The sequence below is a fragment of the Muscardinus avellanarius genome (genome assembly GCF_963383645.1).
Source record: "Muscardinus avellanarius genome assembly, chromosome: 15".
NCBI classification, from domain to species: Eukaryota; Metazoa; Chordata; class Mammalia; order Rodentia; family Gliridae; genus Muscardinus; species Muscardinus avellanarius.
Window position 1 is genome coordinate 49,590,796 of NC_137801.1, and position 23,633 is coordinate 49,614,428.

General features: G+C 40.0%; 1 protein-coding gene across 4 annotated transcripts in view; it reads left to right on the plus strand.

The window, feature by feature from the left end:
- Window positions 1–23,633, plus strand: part of EML6 (EMAP like 6) — a gene marked incomplete at both ends in the record, with an annotated part of 359,577 nt that overhangs the window by 89,609 nt on the left and 246,335 nt on the right. The gene's annotated exons all lie outside the window — the stretch shown is intronic.

A 23,633-nucleotide genomic window follows, 5' to 3' on the forward strand; every position in this document is an offset into this window, starting at 1 on the left:
TCCCATTCTCTTGGCTCTCAGTTGAGGTTCTTGATAGTTTCCTTTGCTGTACAGAAGCTCTTCAGTTTCATGCAATCCCACGTATTGATCCACCTTTTAGTTTCTTATGCATTTCGGGTCTTATTGAGAAAGTTTTTACCTGTGCCTATGTGTTGTAGTGTTGGACCTGTTTCCTCTTCAAGGAGCCTCAAGATCTCTGGTTTATATTGTAAGTTGGTTGTAAGTGTGCAAATTTGTTTCTAAGTTTTTTGTTCTGCTCTATAGTCTATGTATCTGTTTTTGTACCAGTACCATGCTGTTTTTTATTACTATGGCTTTATAGTATAGTTTATTTTTTTATTTTTATTTTTTATTTTTTGGTGGTACTGGGGTTCCTGGAAACCCGTCTGCCTCCGGGCTACACTCCCAGACACCTATTTTTTATATTTTTTATTTGGAGACAGAGTCTCCTTAGCCAGCACGGCTGGCTTCAAACCTGCGTGATCCTCCTGTCTCCGCCTCCCAAAGCGCAGGGATTACAAGTGTGCGCCACCATGCTTAGTTGTAGTATAGTTTAAATTCAGGTATTGTGATTCCTCTTGCATGGTTTTTGTTGCTGAGAGCTACTTTGGCTATTCTGTTTTTTTTTTTTTGTTGTTACTCCAAATGAATTTAAGAACGGATTTTTTTTATGTATGTAAGGAATTACCTTGGTAATTTAATGGGTATTGTGTTGAATCTGTATGTATGGCCATTTTGATGATATTTATTATGCCTATCCATGAACAAGGTATATCTTTTCATCTTCTAATTTCTTCTTTTAGCATCTATTGAAATTATCATATGATTTTTGCCTTTGGTTCTGTTTATGTAATGAATTACATGGCTTGATTTTCATATGTTGAACCAGCTTTGCATCCCTGGGACAAACCCTACTTGGTCATGGTATATGATTTTCTTGATGTGGTTTGAATGCATGTTGCTAGTATTTTGTTTAGCAGTTTTACATCCAAGTTCATCAACGATATAGGCTTGTAGTTTTTCTATCTTGAGCTGTCTTTATTTGTTTTGGTATTAATGTGATGTTGGCTTTATAGAATGTATTTGAGAGAGTCCTGTTTCTTTCTATTTCACAAAATAGTTTGAGGAGTATTGGGATTAGTGCCTCTGTAAAGGTTTTATAAAATTCACCTGGAAAAACATCTGGTCCTGAGCTTCTATTTGATGGTAGGCTCTTTATTGCTGCTTCAATCTCTTTTCTATTGGTTGGCTTAAATTTTCTATATCTTCTTGACTCGGTTTAGGAAGGTTGTATTTATCTAGAAAATTGTCAGTTTCTTTCAGATTTTTTATTTTGTTGGAGTATAGTTTTTCAAAGTAGTTTTTTATAATCCTCTGGATTTCTACACTTTTGGTGGTAATATCTTTTTCATCTCTTATCTTTGTAATTTGGGTTGATTTTCTCTTTTTTGTAAAATTGGCTAGTGTTTTATCTAGTTAATTTTTTTTGAGACACTAGCTTTCGGTTTTGTTGATTTTCTGTATTTTTAATCTCTACTTTATTTCTACTTTGATTTTAATAATTTTCTGACTTCTACTGGCTTATAGTTAGATTGTTCCTGTTTTTCAAGGGCTTTGAGGTGCGTCATTAGGTTATTTATTTAGTAATTTTCTGTTCTTGTTATGTGGGCACTCAGTGCTATGATTTTTCCTTTTACTACTGCCTTCAAAGTGTCCCGGAATTTTTGATATGTTATATATCTATTTTTATTTGTTTCTGGAAATTTCTTGATTTCACTCCTTACTTCTTCAATGACCCGTTCTTCATTCAGCAGTGTGGTGTTCAGTCTCCACATGTTTATGTGGTTTCTCTGGGTCTTCTTATTTTCTACTTCCATTTAATTATAGTCTGAAAAGACACAGGGAAGTATGCCACATTTTTTTAAGTTGCTACTCCTGCTTGTCTTCTAGTTCTGTTGGCATGGATTACCTTGTTCCAGTCTAGTTACCCTAGGTTTGTAACTATATTTACTTGTAAGGTATGTTTCCTGCAGGCAGAAGATAGATGAATTTTGGTTTTTAATCCATATTGCCACCTTATGTCTTTTTATTGGGGAGTTGAGGCCATTTTTATTCAGTGTGATTATTGAGAGATGATTTTTAATTCCTAATGTATATTTAACTTCTGTTTGAGGTAGTGTTTGTTCTTTGCTTAGTTGTTTGCTGCATGAAAATTCTTGTTTCTCTGGTTCTGGCATGTATTATTTATTTCTTCTTTGAAGTTAATCTCTTTGAGAATTTTTTCTGCTGCTGGTTTAGAAGACATAAATTCTTTCAGCTTCTGTTTGTTGTGGGAGATTTTTATTTCCATATCTAATTTGAGAAATAGTTTTGCTGGGTAGAAAATTTCTGACTGCAAATTGTTTTCTTTCAGAGTTTGGAATATGCTACTCCAGGCCCTTCTGGCTTTCATGATTTGCTTTGGGAAGTCTGGAGTGATTCTAATTGGTTTGCCTCTGAATGTCACTTGGTCTTTTGCAGTCTTTCTTTGCAGTCATCAAGTGCCACCAGCACCTTTTCTGCTGCAAGCCTGGTTCTCTGAGTCTTTCTCAGTCTATGTCGATAGCTGGTATCAATAGGCCTGAATCTAGTGTTAAGTGTAGGTTACCCTCCATGATTTCCATGGCTGTGGAGCCTGAGTCTCTTCCTACCTGCATAGGTAGAAGATGCCTCTGGGACCAAACCCAGTGTAAGAGTCTCTGTTCTCCACAGCTACAGCTGGGCTGGTTTGACCTATCCCATTTAACCATGATTGAGTGGGCTATGGTGATCTTGGCGATCCTACTAGTTGGATATAGTGTTAAGTGTAGGTCTCCCTCCATGCTTTCCACTGATGCAGAGCCTGAGTCTTTCCAAGCCTCTACTATGTCCAGTACCTTTGCCAGGTTGAACCATAAAGTCTCAGACCCAGGGAGTTTATTGGGGCTGTGCAAGTTTCTGGGGGTGCTGTGCTGTGCATTCTCTCACTGGGATGGCTGGTTTTACTTGAGGTGTTGTTGAGCCCCGCTCTGGATCTCTGGAAGGTGTGGTGACCTTGATCACCATTGCTACAAGTTGTAACCAGTGTATGCTCAGGAGGAACTGATGGCTTAAAATTCTGATGATCTGCAGCTGCTTACTTTGTTTCAAGTCATTGGTTGTTTTCTTGTGAGTCTCTAGAGTTACGTGCAGTGAAGTAAGGTGGTGTTACAATGGCACCATGTCACAAGGTGGGCAGGATTCTTTTCTGCTCTCTGATTGGTCTTCTAGCATTTTTTTTCTTACCACCTTTTATTTATTGTGTTCTTTTTAATGTTGCTTTCTTGCTTTTTGTAAGAATGCTGTTTTTAAGGCAATGGAGATCAGGTGTTAGGAGGACTGATATGTGCTGCTTCCCTCGGTCACCATCTTCCCAGAAGTCCTCAAGTATTTATATTTTAAAAGGGAACTAAGGCTGGGTATGTAGCTCAGTGGTTAAGCACTTGCTTAGCATGTACTGGGCCCTGAGTTGAATCCCCAGCACAATCTCCTAACCCACACAGAGGAAACAGAGGAAGAAATAACTTTGAAGTCATACCGACTTGAGTCTGAATCCTGGCCCTGTTATTTACCAGCTTTGTGACTTTGGCAGTCCTTTAGCCTCTCTTGAGCCTCGGTGTGCTTATTTGTAAAGAAGAATTAAGTATGCTTATCCTATTGGATTGCTCTGGAGGATTAAGAGGGCTAATGTGTAAAGTAGTACATAGCTATTGGTCTATACATAGAAGATAACAATTGTTCAATAATTAGTAAATGCTTGTGGAATTGAATTAAGACTTTAATGATAGTGTGGAACAACTTGCCAATGGAGAATCATGTGTACAAAGATGTTGTTGACCCTGGGGGTATTTCTTTAGGTCTCTCAAATCCGATTTTATAGATTTCCTTCACCAGTCTAAGGCCTGTGTTAAATGGAATTTGTTCAAATGTCCTTTGTAATATATTTCATTGATTTAGTAGTTGCCTGGGCATCCATTTTCATCCCCAAGTTATCTGAAACCCAGTTGCACGTGCTACATCATCTTGGGCCTAGTTAAAATTTCCCTCCTTCTGTGTGGTAGTTTATGCAATAGCCTGCTTATTTCTCAACTCATAGACCTAAACTCAGCACACTTCACAAATTCTTACCATGATAAATCTAATGTGCAATACCAGAGTCAAGTAAACAATAACTCTGCTCATTCACAGGTGTTTTATTTAGCCAATCCATATACCATGGGAAACCCCCAGGTCTCGTGCTCTTTATAAGGGCTCAGGCCCAATTTCCTGCTCTCTCCCTCTGTGGCTGGCTGAGGGTGCATGTCCTGTGTGTCTCACTCAGCTCCCCTTTTCCTGATTGCCCTGCATGGTGTACTGCTTTCTTCTCTGTGGGATCTATAAGTAGTACATGGCCTCTGCTGCTATTTCATGTTTGACTGAGCTGCCCCTTCTGTGTCTCACCTGACCAATACATAATGTACCTCCCAGTCAGTGCTGGAACCAGCTTGTTGTATCTGCCATTATAAAAAAGTTTTCAATAAGAGGGACACCAGGTCATGTATCAGCTACTTAGACATTAGGCTGTCCAGGATAAACACCATCCTGTGAAAGGCATAGGTGAACATGCATGGCCACCTACCCTAGGATGCAGTCAAGGGAGGGCTGGAAGTAAGAGCTACTCTGGAGAGAGAGAAATCAAATCAGAGAGAAATGCCAGCATCTTTGCCTTTTAGTGAAATGATCAAACAGCACTTTTCACTGGTTATTTGGCTGTTTTTACTAACTTATAATGAGACTGCTATATCAGCCACATCCTTGGAAATTTCTGCAGGTGTTTACTCTTACATTTGTTTCAGTGTGAAATCTTAATGAATGTTAGTTGGCTTTAAAAAAAATAGGACCAAACTTTTTGAAACATTTACTTTTTTGTGTGTGGTACTGGATATTGAACCCAGAGGCATTCTACCTCGGAGCTACACCCTCAGTCCTGTTTTATTTTTTAAAGTTGCTGAGGCTGGTTGTCAACCTGCTATCCTCTTGTCTCAGCCTCCCAAGTACTGGGATTACAAGCATGTACTACCATGCCTGGCTCATTTACTTTAGAAGTTTGAGAAGTTGAAAAATTATTTCCTCAGGGGTGTTTAATGACTGTATCACTTAACATATATATGTTTATATATATTATTTTTTCATTTTTTAGGTAACTGATGGAAATTAAAGTCATTTCTGGCTGACTGGTGTGCCTAAGAGCTAATGGTTAGTTACAGTGGCTTTTGATCCACCCATGCCCTTTATACTTGCTTACATTTTTAAATAAAATCCAGGCAGATTTACTATCATTTTGCTTTTATTTTATATCTATCATCTATTATCTTTTTCTATTAATTTGTTCCCTCTCTGCTTGATTCCTTCAGCACCGTGGTTTTATTCTGATATGTAGCTTTTGGAAGATACTTCCCTAAGAGGAGGAAAATTTCATTTTTTACAGATGTTATTGGTGGGCTTAAGAAAACATGTGCTTTCCAAAGTAGACATGGGCTAAATGTAACTGACTCACCCAGTGTGAATCAAGAATTGCCTTGATTTTTCTTCTCTTACCCTATTATGTGTCTTGGACATTTGTAGGCTATTTTTAATTCAACCATCACAAGAACCTGAAAGATAATTAGTTTCTTATTGTACAGATGAGCCAACTAAGGGCCAGAGACATCATCCTATATCTAAAAGTGGTAGAGATGGAATTCAAACCCAGGTTTATTTAGCTCCAACACACACTCCTTTCCTGACCAGGATTTTCTTCTACCCAGATGGTTAGGCAGTAGGTAAAAGAGAACTTCGGCCAACAGGACAGCTACAAGTAGCAGTTACCTTTTCTGACCCTGGACTACGTAAGTTAGAAAAAGCTTTATGGTGTGTGTGTGTGCGTGTGCGTGTGCGTGTGTGTGTATGTGTAACTTTTTAGAAAATTTATTTATTTATTTATTTATTTGTTTATTTATTTATTTACTTACTTACTTGCTTACTTTTGGTGGTACTGGGGTTCCTGGAAGCCCTTCTACCTCCGGGCTATACTCCCAGACCTATTTTTACATTTTTATTTGGAAACAGGGTCTCCTAAGCCAGCGTGCATGGCTGGCTTCGAACCTGCGCGATCCTCCTGTCTCTGCCTCCCAAGCACGGGGAATACAAGCGTGCACCACCACGCCTGGCCTATATATTTTTTTATTTGGAAACAGGGTCTCGTAAGCCAGCGCGGCTGGCTTCGAACCTGTGCAATCCTCCTGTCTCCGCCTCCTAAGCACGGGGATTACAAGCGTGTGCCACCACGCCTGGCACACATTTTTATATTTAAATGGTGGAAAATGTAAAAGTAACCTGTACATCATAATGTCTAACTAAAGGGGCACCTAAGGATAGTTAGGAGTCAGTAAATATTTGTTCAAAGAATGTCTTCCCAAAGTTTTGAATAAATCATTAATTCATAGACCTTAAAACTTATTAACATAATGATCTTAACAGTAACAACTGAATAATAGCAGTTTATGACCTAATTGAAAAACAGATTGAATAACTTGATGTGGGTACAGTGGCAATTCATCTACTTCATATTTTATCTCCCACTGGTTTCCCATATGTTAATATATTGTTTTCATTGATGTATTAGTGAGTTAATTAGGTTAAATCTTATGCATGTTATTTAAGATCAAAATGTTTAGTTAATTTCTAATTTCTTGTTGGGGGTGTGGAAGCACCTTTGTTGTGAATTGTACTTGGAATCAGAATAACCTTTATGATAGTGGTTTTTTTCTCATCTCTTTTTAAGACAATGTATTGGGGAGGTGCCTGCCTTCTTCCAGTGAGAGATTTCAGTGGTGGTTTACCAAGATAAAAATGAGTTCTGATTTTACTGAAACTTACATACCTTCAAATTTGAAAGAACTCTGACAGTGTTACTGCAGAGGTTACTGCAGAGGTGACCCATCATGTGACCCATCCAGATGATCAGTTTGTTCCCATGTCTAATTCTGTAGTGTGTTATATAATTAGTAAGGAAAAATTGCTGAGATGCTGTCATAAAACATTTACACTAAACAAACAAGGCCACACAGCACCACTTTTGTTCTCTCTCCATGTTCCTGGGTTAAGTAAGCATCACGTCTGTGATATTAGCCTCTGCCAGAGCCACTGAACAGAGAAGGTGTAGAAGAGAATTGTACTCATGATTCAGCAGTGTCCACCATTCTTTTAACTCTCCCTTTCTGTAGTCTAGCCTGGGATTATCCCTAAAAGTAGCTTGCACCTTTGGACACGTCATTTCTTTCCTCTGGCTTTGTTTTTCTTCAGATCTGCGAATGGAGAAGGTAGGATGAGATTAGTTTACTTTTCACTCTAATTTCAATGGAGTAATAGGTCTCTGACTTAGAAAATCCCCCCGAATTGCTTTAAGGTTTAGCCTTTATTCTAGCAAGCTCCTCCTTAGAAACTTCCAGGTAAGCAGCCATCAGAATGGACCACAAGCTGGATGTGGTGGTGCACGCCTGTATTCCCAGCATTCAGGAGGCTGAGACCAAAGGATCACGGTTCACGGACAGCCTCAGCTATTTAACCTCTTTGCAACTCAGTGAGACCCTGTTTCAAAATAAAACATAGGGCTGGGGTGTAGCTCGGGGGTAGAATGCCCCTGGTTCCATACCCAGTACTACCAAAAAAAAAAAAAAAAAAAAAGAATGCACCACAGCCTCAAAGAAAGTCATCCCCATTCTCTTCACAATCTTTAAAAAGTTGAGAAATGTGATTTGTAGGAGTAATATAAAGTAGTATAAATTACAGTGAAGAATGGGAAAACCTTAATCTTAAATCCATATATTCCATTGTCCCATTTATTTATTTATTTGTTTGTTTATTTATTTATTATTTTTGCAGTATTGCGGATTGAAATCAGGGGCATTCTACCTCCGAGCTATACTCCAGCCCTATTTTTTACCCCCCCTTTTTTTTTTAAACAATGTCTCACTAAGTTGCATAGAGCCTCACTAAGTAGCTGAGGATGGCCATGAACCTGCAATTCTCCTATCTCAGCCTCCCAAGTACTGGGATTACAAGCATGCACTACCACGCCCAGCTTCATTGTTCCTTTACAACATCTAATATTTTTTTCTTTTTTTTCTTTTGTGTTGAACAGAATGAAAAATGGATCTTGATGCATTCTGTCCCTTCAATTCTAGCCTACTTTACTAATGGCCCTTGGGCTATCTCCTATAGTATTGGTGCCAATTTCTCTGTATAGTAAGTAATTATGCAGATTTGGGGGGATGATTGTCAATATACTAAATAAAAATTTGATAGCTAATCTAACTCTTGATTTGAAGCTTTGAATATCTAAGAGTGTGGTGACCCAGCAATCACACTCTTAGATATAAGTATCCCAATGAAGTAGAAACTTATGTCCACACTAGCACTTGTACACAAATGTTTATAGTAGTTATCTTTGTAATTGCCAAATACAAGAGGTATGGAGGAATTTGGGGAGATGATAGCATTTTTGCTACCTGGATTATAGTAGAGACAGTCATGTGACTATAGGTATATGTCACAATGCAGAGAACTGTACACTAGTTGGTAAATTTAGTTATGTGAATTATACCTGAAAAACTACTGCTGAAAAAATTGTCTGTTATACTTATTGCTATATCTTGCATCTTGATGCCCCCTAGAGGTACACATTACTTGGTCACTGATATGGTGCTAACAACTGGGAGATGGTGGAAGCTATAAGAGGTAAGGCCTAGTGGGAGGTCTTTGGTTTGGTTATGGGAGATGTGCCCCTGAAGAGGATAGTGGGATCCCAGCCCACTGAGGCTGTCCGTGAACCGTGATCCTTTGGTCTCAGCCTCCTGAATGCTGGGAATACAGGCGTGCACCACCACATCCAGCTTGTGGTCCATTCTGATGGCTGCTTACCTGGAAGTTTCTAAGGAGGAGCTTGCTGGAATAAAGGCTAAACCTTAAAGCAATTCGGGAGGATTTTCTAAGTCAGAGACCTTTTCTCTTTTTTGAGGTTCTGGCCATGACATCAGTGACTTTTCCTCATTATGAGCTCTGCCTCCCCACAGTCTCAAAAGCAACAGGATCAAATACATGGGCTGGAACCTGCAAAAATGAGCCCAAAGTAAAACTTTTCTCTTCATATGTTGATTACCTCAGTAGTTTAATACAGCTATTAACAGCTAGCTGGGTGTGGTGGCACATGCCTGTAATCTCAGTACTTTGGAGGCTGAGACAGGTGAATCATAGGTTTGAAGACAGCCTCAGCAACATAGTGAAACTCTTAGTAACCTAGTGAGACCCATACACTTCCACGGACGTTATGTACATATGTCAGAATATCAATGTCAATATCAATATCTTGTATCGGGAAGGGGAAGGAGTAAGAAGGGAGCCAAGGGAGCTCACCAAATGCTGTACACATGTGTGCCACTTTCACTGTGACTGCATTATGATGTGAGACTGTACTGCACCAATAAAAGTATTTAAAAACAAAACCAAACAAAAAAAAACATAAAAAGGACTGGGGTTTATCTCAGAGATAGAATGCCCTTAGGTTCAAAGCATTCCCTAGTACCACAAAAATAAATAAATAAATAAGTAAATAAATAACCAAGCAAGCCAGAGAACACAATTTAAAATAGGTACTGAAGTATTTTTATATCGAATTGTTGCTGGGAATTTGGGAACAAAATAGACATAGAAATGTAAGGAATTGTTCACAAGGAATTTACACTTTAAGGAGATTGAAATTTAGGATATTTATTTATTTATTTATTTATTTATTTATTTATTTATTTTTTGGTGGTACTGGGGCTCCTGGAAGCCCTTCTACCTCCGGGCTAGTGGGCTACACTCCCAGACCTATTTTTTTATATCTTTAATTTGGAAACAGGGTCTCTTAAGCCAGCGTGGCTGGCTTTGAACCTGCGCGATCCTCCTGTCTCTGCCTCCCAAGTGCAGGGATTACAAGCGTGCGCCACCTCGCCTGGCGTGAAATTTAGGATTTTTTAAAAGACATGCTGTTAGGATACAAAGATTATTATCAGCAATCATTTTTATTATACAACAGAAATATAGGAGTTATAAAAAGTAAAAAGTCAAGAGATAATTTTTGAGTTGTAGCATCTGGTTTTTAAAAGACATTGGTTTAAAAAATTATGCTCTTTTAGCACTTCAGGAAGGAGAAGAGGGGAGGAGAACTGAGTAATAAAATACAGATCATTCTTATTTTCCTGACAAGACACAAGGTAAATATGAACTGAGTTTCGGTCCTAGCATAACTACTTTTGTGAGGTACGGGTGTTACTGGAGTTTGAATCCAGGAGTGTTCTACCTTTAAGCCACACTTCAGCCCTATTTTATTTTTTGTTTTGAAATAGGGTCTCACTAAGTTGTTGAGGCTGGTCTCAAACCTGTGATCCTGATGTCTCAGCCTCCCAAGTACTGTGATTATAGACATGTAACACCATGCCTGGCATGTAACTGCTTTTGACAGTTCCCATTTCAAAAGTATATACATTATACAAGCATAATGTATGTATACTTAATATCAAAGAAGGCAGATGATTACTGTGATCACTAAATTCTGCTGAACCTCCTCACACACACCCCACAGAGGCAATTGCCATTTCAAGGGCTGTGCAAAAGACTTCCAGACTTGTACAAGTCACTTGTTATTTCCTTCCTTAGCAACAGAACCCCAATTTTTCGGGAGAGCAGTGTGTTCCTCAAACTACACATCCCAGTTTTCGGTGGAGCCAGGTGTGGTTGGGTGACTGTGATGTGGTATGGACTCCTGGGAAGGCACCGGCCCAGCTGGGGTGGCAGTGGTGGTGTGACCTCTGCCCCCTTTATCTCCTGGTGCCTGGGGTGAGGCTCACAGCCTTGGGGCTTTCCTCTTCACGCCCCTCTCTCACTGGCCCACTAGGAGATAGTCCCTCTCTCCACTAAGAGAATAGTCTTTACCTGTTTCACTGAGATGGCCACTCACTTGAGTCACTTGACTGGCCTGATCCAGAAACATGAAAAGTGATCTTACTGAATACTTTCCCACAGTGCGCTAAGCACTTTCTATACGTCATGTCATATAAATCTCATGTATTTTTATTACCCTCATTTCACAGAGAAGGATATCAGAAGGCTGGGTTAAATAGGTAGCTGGCCCTACTGCTGGGTCACATGGGGAAGCTGAGTGAGGCCTCTTTGCTTCTAGTACATAATTCTCCTCATTCATTTTCTTTTTTTTTAATTTTTTATTTGTGCACTGTATTCATACATCATAGTGGGATACAAACTTTTGTAGACATACATGCACACATCGCCCAGTCAGCCCCCACCCGATCACCACCCCATTCTCTCCCCATCTCTCCCTCCCATGCTTTGCTTAGTGGTTGACATCTAGTATTATAGCAATTTATCCAAAATTAAAAATGATAATCTCACATAACAGTTTAATTTGTCTGATACCAAGCTTTTGATGACTAAAAGATAACAGTTCAATATTTCTTTTTACTTTCTTACCAGAGAATATTTTTTTTCTATTTTTTTTTTAGGTGAAACTATCATATATTTATATATTTATTTTTCAGAAAAAAAATCTATCCTAATATGGAACATGGACTCTAGATACCCAAAACGATCTTGAAAAAGAACAAAGCTAGAAGATATATATTTTCTGATTTCAAACCATATAAAGCTACAATAATTGAAACAGTGTAGTACTATTCTAAAGCCAGATATATAAACCATTGGAGTTAAATACAAGCCTAGAGCTAAATTCTTCCCTATATTGTCAAGTTATTTTTGACAAGGTTTCCACGAACATTTGGTGGTGAAAATAATAATCTTTTAACTAAATATTGTTGAAAAATAATAATTACATGGAAAAGGATAAAATTGGACCCTTACCTAATCCCATATACAAATATTAACTCAAAATAGATAAAAGACCTAAATATAAATCTTAAGACTATAAACTTTTAGAAGAAAATCTGGGTCATAAAACCTCACAACATTGAAATTGGCAGTGATTTCTTGGATATGATTTCAATGGCACAGGCAACAGAAGAGTATACAAACTCCCTAAAAAATAAAAAAAAATATTGTATATCCAAAGACAATGTAAACAGAGTTAAAAGTTACTAATAGAATGGGATAAAATATTTCCAAATGCTATATCTGAAGGTATATTAATATTCCAACTAGAAATCCTAAAAATTAACAACAATAAAGGCAAACAATACCATTTAGAGATAGGTAAAAGACTAACATAAATAATGAATCTCCACAGATAACCAATCTTAGTTGTCTGTTTAATGGAAACTCTTGTTTCTCTGGTTCTGGTGAGTGTTACCTATTTCTTCTTTGTAGTTAATCTCTGAGTATTTTCTCTAGTGCTGGTTTTGAAGACATAAATTCCTTCAGTTTCTGTTTGTCATGGAAGCTTCTTATTTTTCCATCTAATTTGATAGAAAGTTTTGCTGGGTAGGAAATTTTTGGCTGGAAGTTGTTTTCTTTCAGAGTTTGGAATATGTTCCTCCAAGCCCTTCTGGCTCTCATGACTTGGTTTGGGAAGTCTGGAGTGATTCTAATTGGTTTGCCTCTGAATGTCACTTGGCCCTTTGTTTTTGTTGCCTTTAAGATTCTCTGCTTGGCTTCCACATTGGTCATTTTGACAATGATGTGGCGTGGGGATCCTCTTCTCCGACCCTGTCTAAAGGGAGTTCTATAAGTTTCCTGGACCTTTGTATCAACCTCTTGCTCTATGTTTGGAAAATTTTCTGCTATTACTTCCTTGAAGAGCTTGTTGATCCCTTTGGTTTCACTTTCTTTTCCCTCCTCTATTCCAATTATTCTTAGGTTAGCTCTCTTAAAATGAGCCCATATTTCTTCAATATCAGATTCCTGCTGTCGGATATTTTTTTCTAGATTAGAAACTATGCGTTCATTTTTGGATTGCTCATCTTCTAAGAGCGAGATTCTGTTCTCCATGTTGTCTAATCGGTTGTTTGCGCTTTGAATTGAGGCCTTTACTTCATTAATTGCCTCCTTTATCTCTTTTTGGCTCTCTCTGAGTTCTTTTCGAAGCACCTCTATTATTTCTACAGTTATTTTCCTGATTTGATCTTCTAGAAATCTCTGATTTTTTGTTTTATCGGGTTCTGATGTTGTGGTGTTGTGGGCATTCATTGCTCCAGTATTATTCCTCTTTCCCATGATTTCGGAAGTTTGTGCCTTCTTTGGGTTCTTCCCTTGGGTCACTATGACTTCACTTAAGGTGCTCTGGATCTCGAGTCTGTAGTATCTCAGACCCCACTACTCCTTTACTGGGTTGTATCACAGAGTCTCTGACCCAGAGAGTCGATAGAGGCTGCTTTAGACTGTGGGGGGTGCCAGTTTGCACGTTCTCCTATGGTGTGATATCTCTGCCACCGCCACTCCCCCACTGGGTCAAGTCCCAGGGAGTACAGTACTGGGATTTTCTCCTCTGTGGCCCGCAATTTAACTCACTGTTCTTGACTACGCAGAATCAGCTGTACTGGTCTCGGTGAATTTGCTGCTGCTGCCGCCGGTGGCAATATGGCGCCGCTGCTACGCCCTCGGCCGTGAGACTGGCTTATTTCTTCTTGGTTTTTAGTTCCACTCTGAATCCCTGCAGCGTGTGCTGAGCTCAGCCACTGGGAGCTTTAGATGCTCTCTGCGCTGAGAAATCCCGCCTGGCTGTTCCGCAGCAGCTCACCTCGGCTTGCTGTAGCCGTCCGGTGAATTCGCCGCTGCCGCCGGCAGTATGGCGCTGCTGCCGCGTCCTCGGGCGTGAGGCCCGTGTATCTCCTCTGTGGCTCTGAGCTCTGTTCTCAGTCTGCTTTTTCTCTGGAGCCTGGTGATTTTTTTTGTTTCTCTGGTGATGGTGTTTTCTGGCTATGAAAGGCGCTGATTTTGTGGTAATGGAGATTGGTTGTTAGCGGGGCTCTTAAGCCCTGCTTTTCTCGGTCGCCATCTTCTCGGAAGTCTCCTCATTCATTTTCATTTAAACTTTGTTGCTATATATCACTTAGAGACATTAAATTCAACATCAGGATTCCTATTCATCACCGTTTCCTCTATTCTTGAATATAATTTTTCTATATAGTACATAATATTCATAGCATATTCCTACTGTACATTTTTTCTCTTAATTTGATTACTTGTTGTCCATGTGGTTTCATTATTAAAATATTAGTTCTTAAACTGGGCATAGTAGTACATGCCTGTATTCTCAGTACTTGGGAGGCTGAGACAGGAAAATCACAGGTTTGAGGCCAGCCTCAGCAATTAGCTCTGTTTCAAAAAAAAATAAAATAAAATTGTTCTGGGGTTGTTGTCTGGAGATAGAATGCCCCTAGGTTCAATCTGTAGTACCAAAAAAAAAAAAAAAATCAAATTTTCAATCTTGTTCTAGGAGAAGCATGTGGAGTATATCTGATAATCCTTTAGTGTCCAAAGGGCATTGGTTGCAGGATGCTTACATGGACACCAGACTCTGTGGATGCTAAAGTGCCTTACATACATGCCAGTAGTCGCATACTGACCCCATCTTCCTATACAGTTTAAATTGCCTCTAAATTACTTGCAATGCCTTATACTATGTAAATGCTATGTAAGTAGGTATTACACTTTATTTTTAGGCAATAATAAGAAAAAGTCTGTATGTGTGCAGGATAGATGTCTTTTTTCCTAATACTTTCTCTATGTGTTTGGTTGGGTCTGGAACCAGGTTGGATCTGGAACAGAAGGCAGCTGTATGCCTGGGATGGGGGGAGAATCAACTAAGTTCTTCCTAATTTAGACCCCTCCCACTATGTCCCTATGAATTCTGTAAGTTGATGGGTCCTGCTGCCCTCTAAAAGCTTCTCTCAATTAGCAACCCCTGGGTCATGCCTCCTTTCCCTTTAAGTGCAGGAAAGTCTCAGCTGCCTATAAATCTTGAGTGAACTCTGGGATTAATTTTAGTAGTAAAAAAGTTTATCAGCATTCACATGACAAATGTAGTAGTTGTTACATTTTATAAATGCCTGAAAGAGCTGCTTCAGTAGGTTGTGGTACCAGGAGCAGCCCCTGTTTGTGACAGCAACTGAACATTTTCAGGATGTTGATTCTGTTAAGGAGGAATCTACTGCTGTACGTGGTGGCGCACACTTGTAATCCCAGCATTTGGGAGGCTGAGACAGGAGGATACAGGTTCACGGACAGCCTCAGCTCCTTAGTGAGGCCCTTTGCAACTCAATGAGACCCTGTTTCAAAATAAAGGCTAAAAAATAGGGCTGGGGGTGTAGCTCAGAGGTAGAGCATTCTAATGCTTCTAGATTCCATCACCAGTAATGCAAAAAAAAAACAAAAGAAAAAGAAAAAAAAAGGAGGAATCTACTGACTTTCTTTTGCATCCTCTGCTCCCACTAAGCCCATTTCTTCAGACTTCTTATTCATTTATCAGCCTTCTCTTCACAATTTACCATGCCATTCTCTTCTGTTTAGTAGTATTTATCAACTATTTCTCTAGGTTGGTTTTCCTTCTTGCACTAGATTGTAAACTTCTTGAGGATATAAAATAATATACAGTGAGTCTCATAAAACACATGCCTGCCTTATGAATCCAAGGGGAGACAGAAGGAAACCAACTTAAAAAGCATGGCTGAAGCTAGGCATGATGGTTCATGTTGTAATCCCAGTACTTGGGAGTCTAAGGCAGGAGCCTCACATAGATTCAAGGCCAGTGTGCAATGATTTAGCAAGACCCAGTTTCAAGTAAAATATAGAATAGGGGAGGAGGTGCATAGCAAAGGAGAACTGTAGCTTCTGCGTTGTCTCCTGAATGGGAGTGGGGAAGGGCACGGCTGCCCAGCCTGCCTCTCCTTGGGAGCGGATGCCCCAAGAGATTGTCTAGTCTCCTTTGTGGGGCTTGGTACTGCAGTCTTAGACTTAAGCCTTGTGCACCAAACTGCCTAATAGTGAACTAAGGAACTGACTACAAGTTTTAGAATCCAATCCCTGATCAAGATGTGACTCCTCCATATTCATTGATCACTAATTAACTGTGTGGTATTTGCATGATTTCTGTTTCTCAGGCATACTTACTATTGGGCTACACTGTGACCCCTGCAGAGCCAGTGCCCACGTCTAGATGTGATGCTTTCATCATCCACATTTATTAAAAACCTTGACTACTAGATAAAATTATACAAATGAATTAAGCTATCATCTTTCTATATGAGAAAAATTGAAGCAGAGATTCCAAAGGAATTCTGAAGGTAATAAAAGGCACAGGTGATATGAAACCCACATAATGCATAAATAAAATCCTGAGATATCATATCCATATATGACATCTCTCTATGTCTAATTTTAACTGAAAGAAATACCCTTGGGAATGAGTCTGATTAATAGTTTCTAAAATGACGAGAGAGAGAAATGTCTTCTGAATCTCCCTGTTCTGTTTGTTCTTCACTCATTGCACACAAAAGCAGAAAGAGGCTTGAATGACCTAGTTCTTTGAAAATCTGTTTCTTAAAGAAAAACGAAATACTCCCACTTCAGCTTGAATTTACGTTTATGAAATTTATGTCTCTTTGAAGAACAGTCTATAAAGTGGTGAGGGTTTTGTTTTGATCTTGGTAGGGTTTTTTTTGTTGGTAAATATAATCCTGTGTTAAATATGCTTGGAGAGTTCTCTGAATTTAAAGAGACCTTTACCAAATCCTTTTCTAATAAAAACCAAATATATAAGCTGGTGTGGTAGTGCATACCTGTAATACCAGTTCTCAGGAGGGTGACACAGGAGGATCACAGGTTTGGAGTCAGCCTCAGCAACTTAGCAAGGCCCTTTGTTTCAAAATTAAAAATTAAAAAAATAGGGCTGGGAGTATAGCTCAGAGGTAGAATGCCCCTGTGTTCAATCCTCAGTACCACACATGCAAAAAATTGAATATATAAAATAAGTGTGTACACTTTTTTTTCTTGGTGGTGGTACTGAGGGGGTTGAACTTGGACATTTTACCTCTGAGCTACACTGCAGCCCTCTTAATTAATTAATTAATTAATTTAATTAGAAACAGAGTCTCAGCTGGGCTGAGGTGGTGGCACATGCTTGTAATCCCAGTACTTGGGAGGGTGAGACACGAGGATTGCAGGTTTGTAGCCAGCCTTAGCTACTTATTGAGACTCTCCACGACTTAGTGAGACCCTGTTTCAAAATAAAGAATAAAAAAATAGGTCTGGGGTGTAGCTCAGAGTAGAATGCCCCTGGGTTCAATCCCCAGTTCTAAAAAACAAAAAAAGAAAAGAAAAGAAAAGAAAGAAAAGCAGGGTTTCACTAAGTTACTATGTGCAAACTGCAAACCTGTGCTCCTCTTGTCTCAGCCTCCCAAGTACTGTGATTAAAGCCATGACCAGTGAGCCTGACTATGTGTACACTTTTAAATGGCTATTCTTGCTGGGTGTGGTAGTGCACACCTGTTACCCAGTACTTGGAAGGTGGAGACAGGAGAATCACAGGTTCAAGGACAATCTCAATAAGTACTGAGACACTCATCAACTTAGCAAGACCCTGTTTCCAAATAAGAAATAAAATTGGGCTGAGAGTATAGCTCGAAGGTGAATTCCTCTGGGTTCAATCTCCAGTAAAACACACACACACACACACACACACACACACACACACACACACTAAAATAAAAACATATGGCTATCATTAGCTCATTGCCAAATGCCTTAGAGTCACAGGTACTTAAGCATTTTGGCATCCATTTAAAATTTTGGTGATTGCTTCAGACAATACTTAGAAGAAAATTTCAGACTCCCATGGTAACAGGAGTAAAGCACAGAGCAGACCTCTGAGCACAGCCAGGTGTGTGTGACCTGTGCCAGGCTTCTTGCCTGCCATGCTTCTGTGGCCACAGCCATGGGAGGGGGTGTCTTTTTTAAAAGGTGAGCACTGATTTTGAAGGTCTGAGGTGGGCCTGAAGATTTTTACTTCTAAGCCTCACCAGCCGAGGCTCAAATGTTTGGAACATCACACTTTAAGAAGCAATGGGTAAGCTGGGCATGGTGGCGCATGCTTATAGTCCCAGTACTTGGGAAGGCTGAGATGGGATCAGAGGTTCATGGCAACCTTGTCTGTGAGACTCTTTGCAATTTAGTGAGACCCTGTTTCACAATGAAAAATAAAATAGGGCCGGGCGTGGTGGCGCATGCTTGTAATCCCTGTACTTGGGAAGCGGAGACAGGAGGATCGCGCAGGTTTGAAGCTAGCCTCGCTGGCTTAAGAGACCCTGTTTCCAAATTAAATGTAAAATAGGTCTGGGAATGTAGCCCGGAGGTAGAAAGGTTTCCAGGAACCCCAGCACCACCAAATAAATAAATAAATAGATAGATAGAAAGAACTGGGGATATGGCTTGGAAATAGAATGTTTCTGATTCAATCCCCAGTAACACACACACACACACACACACACACACACACACACACACACACCAGGTGAGTGTAGACACTAAAAAAACCCCACAGGAACATGAAGGAGAAAGCAATGAATATGGTCTGGCATGAAGATCTCTCTCTGACCCTCTTAGCATGAGTAAAATGAATAATAATGTCTTAATTTATCTGCTCAGGATACAAGCACATCTTAAAGCCTTAAATTAAGGCATCATGAGCTTCTATACATAATCACTATACATATACACCTCTGATAAGTCCTAATTTATAAATTAGACATGGTAAGAGATTAGTAATTAAGTAATAAAATAGTTCAACTATAACACAATACTATAATAAATGTTATATGATATAATCTCTGTATCACTGTACTGTGCCCACCCTTCTTGCGATGATATGAGGTGATACAGTTTCTCTATGGTGAGATAGATGAAGTGGATGACATCTTCACTGTGATGTAGTGTTCAGCTACTACCTAAGGGCTACTTCAACCTCAGCACTGTGCTGCTGCGGTTAATCTGATCTGATAACCGAGAAGGCGGCTAAGTAACTAGAGGGGTGTAATTGTACAGCATGGAGATAATGGATAAAAGGATGATTGATTTCTGTTCCATGGAGGATGGCATGAGTCTGCCTTCATCACACTACTCAGAGTGGCACACAATGTAAAACTTAGGGGTTATTTCTGGACTTTTCTATTTAGTATTTCAGGGCTCAGTTACCTGTCCACAGGTAACTGAAATTATTGAAACTGAAACTGAAACCATGGGTAAGGGAGACCACTGTAAGTGGATTTGGGGGAGGCAAAGTTTAGAGAACAATCTCTGCAAGAATTTTAGTAAGATGTTAGTAAGACCTATGTAAAATAAGGACTTCTTTCTGCACTTGGAACAGGCATGACTTCAGATTCTGACTTAGTTTTTTAAAGATAAATGTTATTTGATTTCCTTTTTTTTTTGGCACTGAACCCAGGGGCATTCTACCTCTGAACTATACCCCAGTCATATTTTATTGCTTATTTTGAAACAGGATCTCACTAAGTTGTAGAGGGCCTTGTATTGCTGAGGCTGGCTGTGAACCTGCTATCTTCCTGTCTCAGCTTTCCAAATACTGGGATTATAAGCATGAGCCACCATGCCCAGCTTGATTTCCCTATTTTTTTTTAATTTTTTAAATTTCTTTTTATTGGTGCATTGTAATCATATATCACATTGGAATACAAGACTTGAGAGGATATACAAGCACACATCATCCAATTAGCCCTCATCCAGTCACCATTCCATTCCCTCCCCCTCCCTCGATCCCATGCTTGTTTGGTGATTAACTTTGATACATATGTTTATGTACCTCCTGCCTTTTAAAGAGGCTCCATCCTCCCCTATTCCATACCCTCTGATTGGTCACCTTAATTGCTTCACTATAGGGCCCTTTCTATAACTCGACCTCTTCCTGTTGCCCCTTTCCTCCTAGTTATTGCTGATTAGGGGAAGCATCTGGTTTTTATTTTCTGCAATATTTCTCTGTGCATGCCGCGTTGCAAGTACCGATCCCACTCTTGGCGACCCCAGTAGTGGCCTGGCTACCCGGTGGACTGATCCAGATCTCGCTGGCTCAAGCAGCGACCTTGCCTCATGGGAGGCCCCGATTCTGGCCTGATTTCCCTATTTTTGAAAACATCTTTTAGTTAGTCATTTTGCATCTGCATTTGTGCATCACATAATACAAGCCCAATAATGGGTTTATTGAATTTAGATCTTTAAGTGTGCTGGAAATCATTTAGTGACTTAGGATTTCCTTGGGAGTTGTTCTGGACTTGTATGTCAGTGCACCAAAGCTGCTTAGTGATTCTCTCAAGGAGTTTTGGTTATGTTCAGTATTATTTAATCATTGAATGGGGTTGCTTTGGGGGAGTAGTGTTGTTTTAGGGCTGGCTGTACAATTAGAGGGCACAGTCTGTACGTAAGACTGCCCTTACCTCTGACACCAACCATAAATGTTGATTCCCCAAAACACTCTGCTTCCATAGAAAGATTTACAGAACTCACTGAAAGCAGTTATACTCACAGTTATGGTTTGCTATGAGAAAAAGGTACAGACTAGGATGAACCAAAGGAAGAGGTGCACAGGGAAGAGTTCAGGAGGCTCCAGATACAGAACCTCTGCTGGCCTTTCCTGTAGGGGCAGGGTGTGAAAGCAGACATATCAACAACAAGAAAGCTCTCCTGCATATCACGGTTCAAGTTTCTACTGGGGCTCTATGATTGATTTCTTGTCCACATGTTTGATCCCAGCCTCTAGATCCACTGATAAATGTGATTCAAAGCCACACTGTTGGCTTCTCTGGAGTGGCCAGCCCCTACCCTAAGTCTGCGTGGACAAGGTCAGTCTCAGTCCTGAGCTGTATTATTAGATTCTCTGTATGACTCAACACCCTCAGGCAATCAAAGCAATTCCTATCAGGCAGGACATCCCAAGGACCCAGAGAAGTCACTAGAAGCAGAGGGTTACTACACGAGGAGTGTTTTCCAGCTGTTGGTTACAATCCACTGTGTCCAATAAAATCAGTTTAGATAATACCATTGGCATTTCCCCACCAGTGATGTTTTAAAGTTGGTATACCATTGGCTTAAAGTTTTGTAAATGAATTGGAATTGCATCACTTTTGGGGGTAGTGTGGGTGAAAGGCTCTTGACTGGGCACTGACCCCACCCTGTGTAAGCAACGGAAGGTTTTTCTGGTTCTTGTTCTCCTAAGTTCTTATCCATGCTTACCGAGGCTAGTGCTCTAAAATCCTCCTGTCATTTTAAAGCAAAACTGACATTGATGTTTACTGTAATGCAGAGAATATATCAAAATAAGAATATCAAAATAAAGGCAACTATAAACATGTTCTTGCCATGAATAATTAACCTTATTTGCATATGTATGTGTGAAAAGAACTTGGTAAACTGTAAGTGCTTTGCACATTTTAGTGATTATTTGGTATCCTACAATAGTAATCTAGAAATCATCCTTCTATGACTTCATGGCAGCCCTTCTCCTGTCTTCGCTGTACCCACAGCAGACAGATCTACATGCATCACACTGTGTCCTTGCAGGCCTTGTTCTGGCTCCACTTTCCTGACAACTCCAATGGAGAAGATTCCAGCCCCTCCTCAGCTCCAGAATCCTCCACTCCAGAATGCTTCTGCATTCTTTCTCACTTCTAGGTGCATGAATCAGGGTTGCTACTGTGAGCTCTCGTTTTAAATTTCCTTAAAGCCTCACAGAGTCTCCAGAGGACTGGAGCTTTGTTGCTCATGTTATTTACTCTCCTCAATACCAGGGCCTTGCTCCTAGGCTTCACCTGGTATCTGGGGCCTTGTGAAGGACATGTTATTCTCTCCAGCTCTTGCCAGCATGCCTTGAATCTGGGACAGCATGTCTGACTGTCTGCATCCATCTTTCCACCTGCCAGTTCCCAGGGAACCTGGTTCTCTCTCCTGCCTGCCTTCTTGCCCTCCCCCACACGGGCACCTCGCCGGCAGCTACCTTTGCCTTTCTCCTGGCTCATCTCAGTGGAGATCCTGGCTGCTCCACACCTTTCTGCCTGTACTTCAAGTAAACAGTTGTGCTTTGCAACATACTGAAGAATGTTTATTCCAAATTGCTTGTCCAACTTGAGAATTTTGAAATCTATTAGTACCTTTTGAAATTTAAATGTATCAAACGCTTAAAATTGTTTTCATTCTGTATAATCTCATGTACATTCAAATTTAATCCATGAAGAAAGTCAAGTATATAAGCATCTAATATTTGTACCCAACAGAAGTATTGGATAAATATTGTTTAGCTTTTATTATGTGAAGTAGAACTGTCTCAGGGATTTATAATGGGTGATAAGTCTTTTTTAATAAAGATTATTTTACATATTATTTTACATAGTTTTTGTTGGAATATACTTTCCCCAAATATATTAATTCTTAACATGGTAGTCTTACCACATCCACTGTTTGAGTAAACACAAGCTCATAATATTTAAGGTAAATAATCCTGGATTAATTTATAAGAATTGGACATTCATATATGTTCATTATTGGAAGAGAAATGCACCATTGTCATTTCACAGCATGGCATAATTTTCCTATGTTCATGAGGAAGAACATGATCCAGGCTCAAATTTTTCCATGTGGGAGAGCGTGTGGGTTGAAGGAAAAGGGCCCTGGGGTATCTTGACAGTCAGGAAGAGGATATTCTAAAGATGCCCACAAAGGAAAAAAGGGAAACCCAGGAATTTAAAGGTTACTGAGTGCTAAAATCAGGAAGGCCAGGGGACAAGAACAGGGACAGAACCTTTGACTTTTGCTCAGATGTGGTCTTCTTAATGTGACCTCCAAACCTATGTCCTCAACCTGAATCTCTCTAGACACCAGACAAAAATTAGCAAGCCAAGTCCTTTCTAGATATCTGAAGTTGCCTGGATTTTAGCATATCCAAAATGGAAAAAATTAATTAATTGGACAACTGCTCCTTACACCCAACTATGTCAGGGGGAATGGAGCCCTGTCCTCAGGGACTGACAACTCAGCTGTCTCCGGTGGCTTCTTTCTGGTTCCTCCCATGCTCATCTGGGAGTTGACCTTGCCCCATCCAGAGCTCCTTCCAGCTGTGGGGCGGCCATACCATGTCCTCAGTTTCCTTCCGTAGCCGTCCTCTCCTGTGGGTACTTCTCACACTGTCTCAGTTCACTGGCTTCCTAGTAGCTCCCTGCAGGTAGGTTCTCAGCATTCCTTCTCTTGCTTTTTGTCCTTCTGTGCTTTCTTTTTGATACATGCATCCTGAACTCATTGTGTTTTCTTCTTGTCTGTTTCCTCAAGGACACTTTAGCCCACCTGAATTACAGTGACCTACTCATCAGCAGGTGCCCAGCATTAACAGTGGCTGTCAGTAAAAGCTTGTTGAACAGATAAGATAACATAGCAAGAGCCCTGTCTTGGTGATGTGATATAGTGGCTTCAGAATTAGAATCCAAACTCACTCCTTCCTAGTCCTGCCACCCAAGCCTCAATTATAATGGTTACTACACTCTATGAGGATTGGTGTG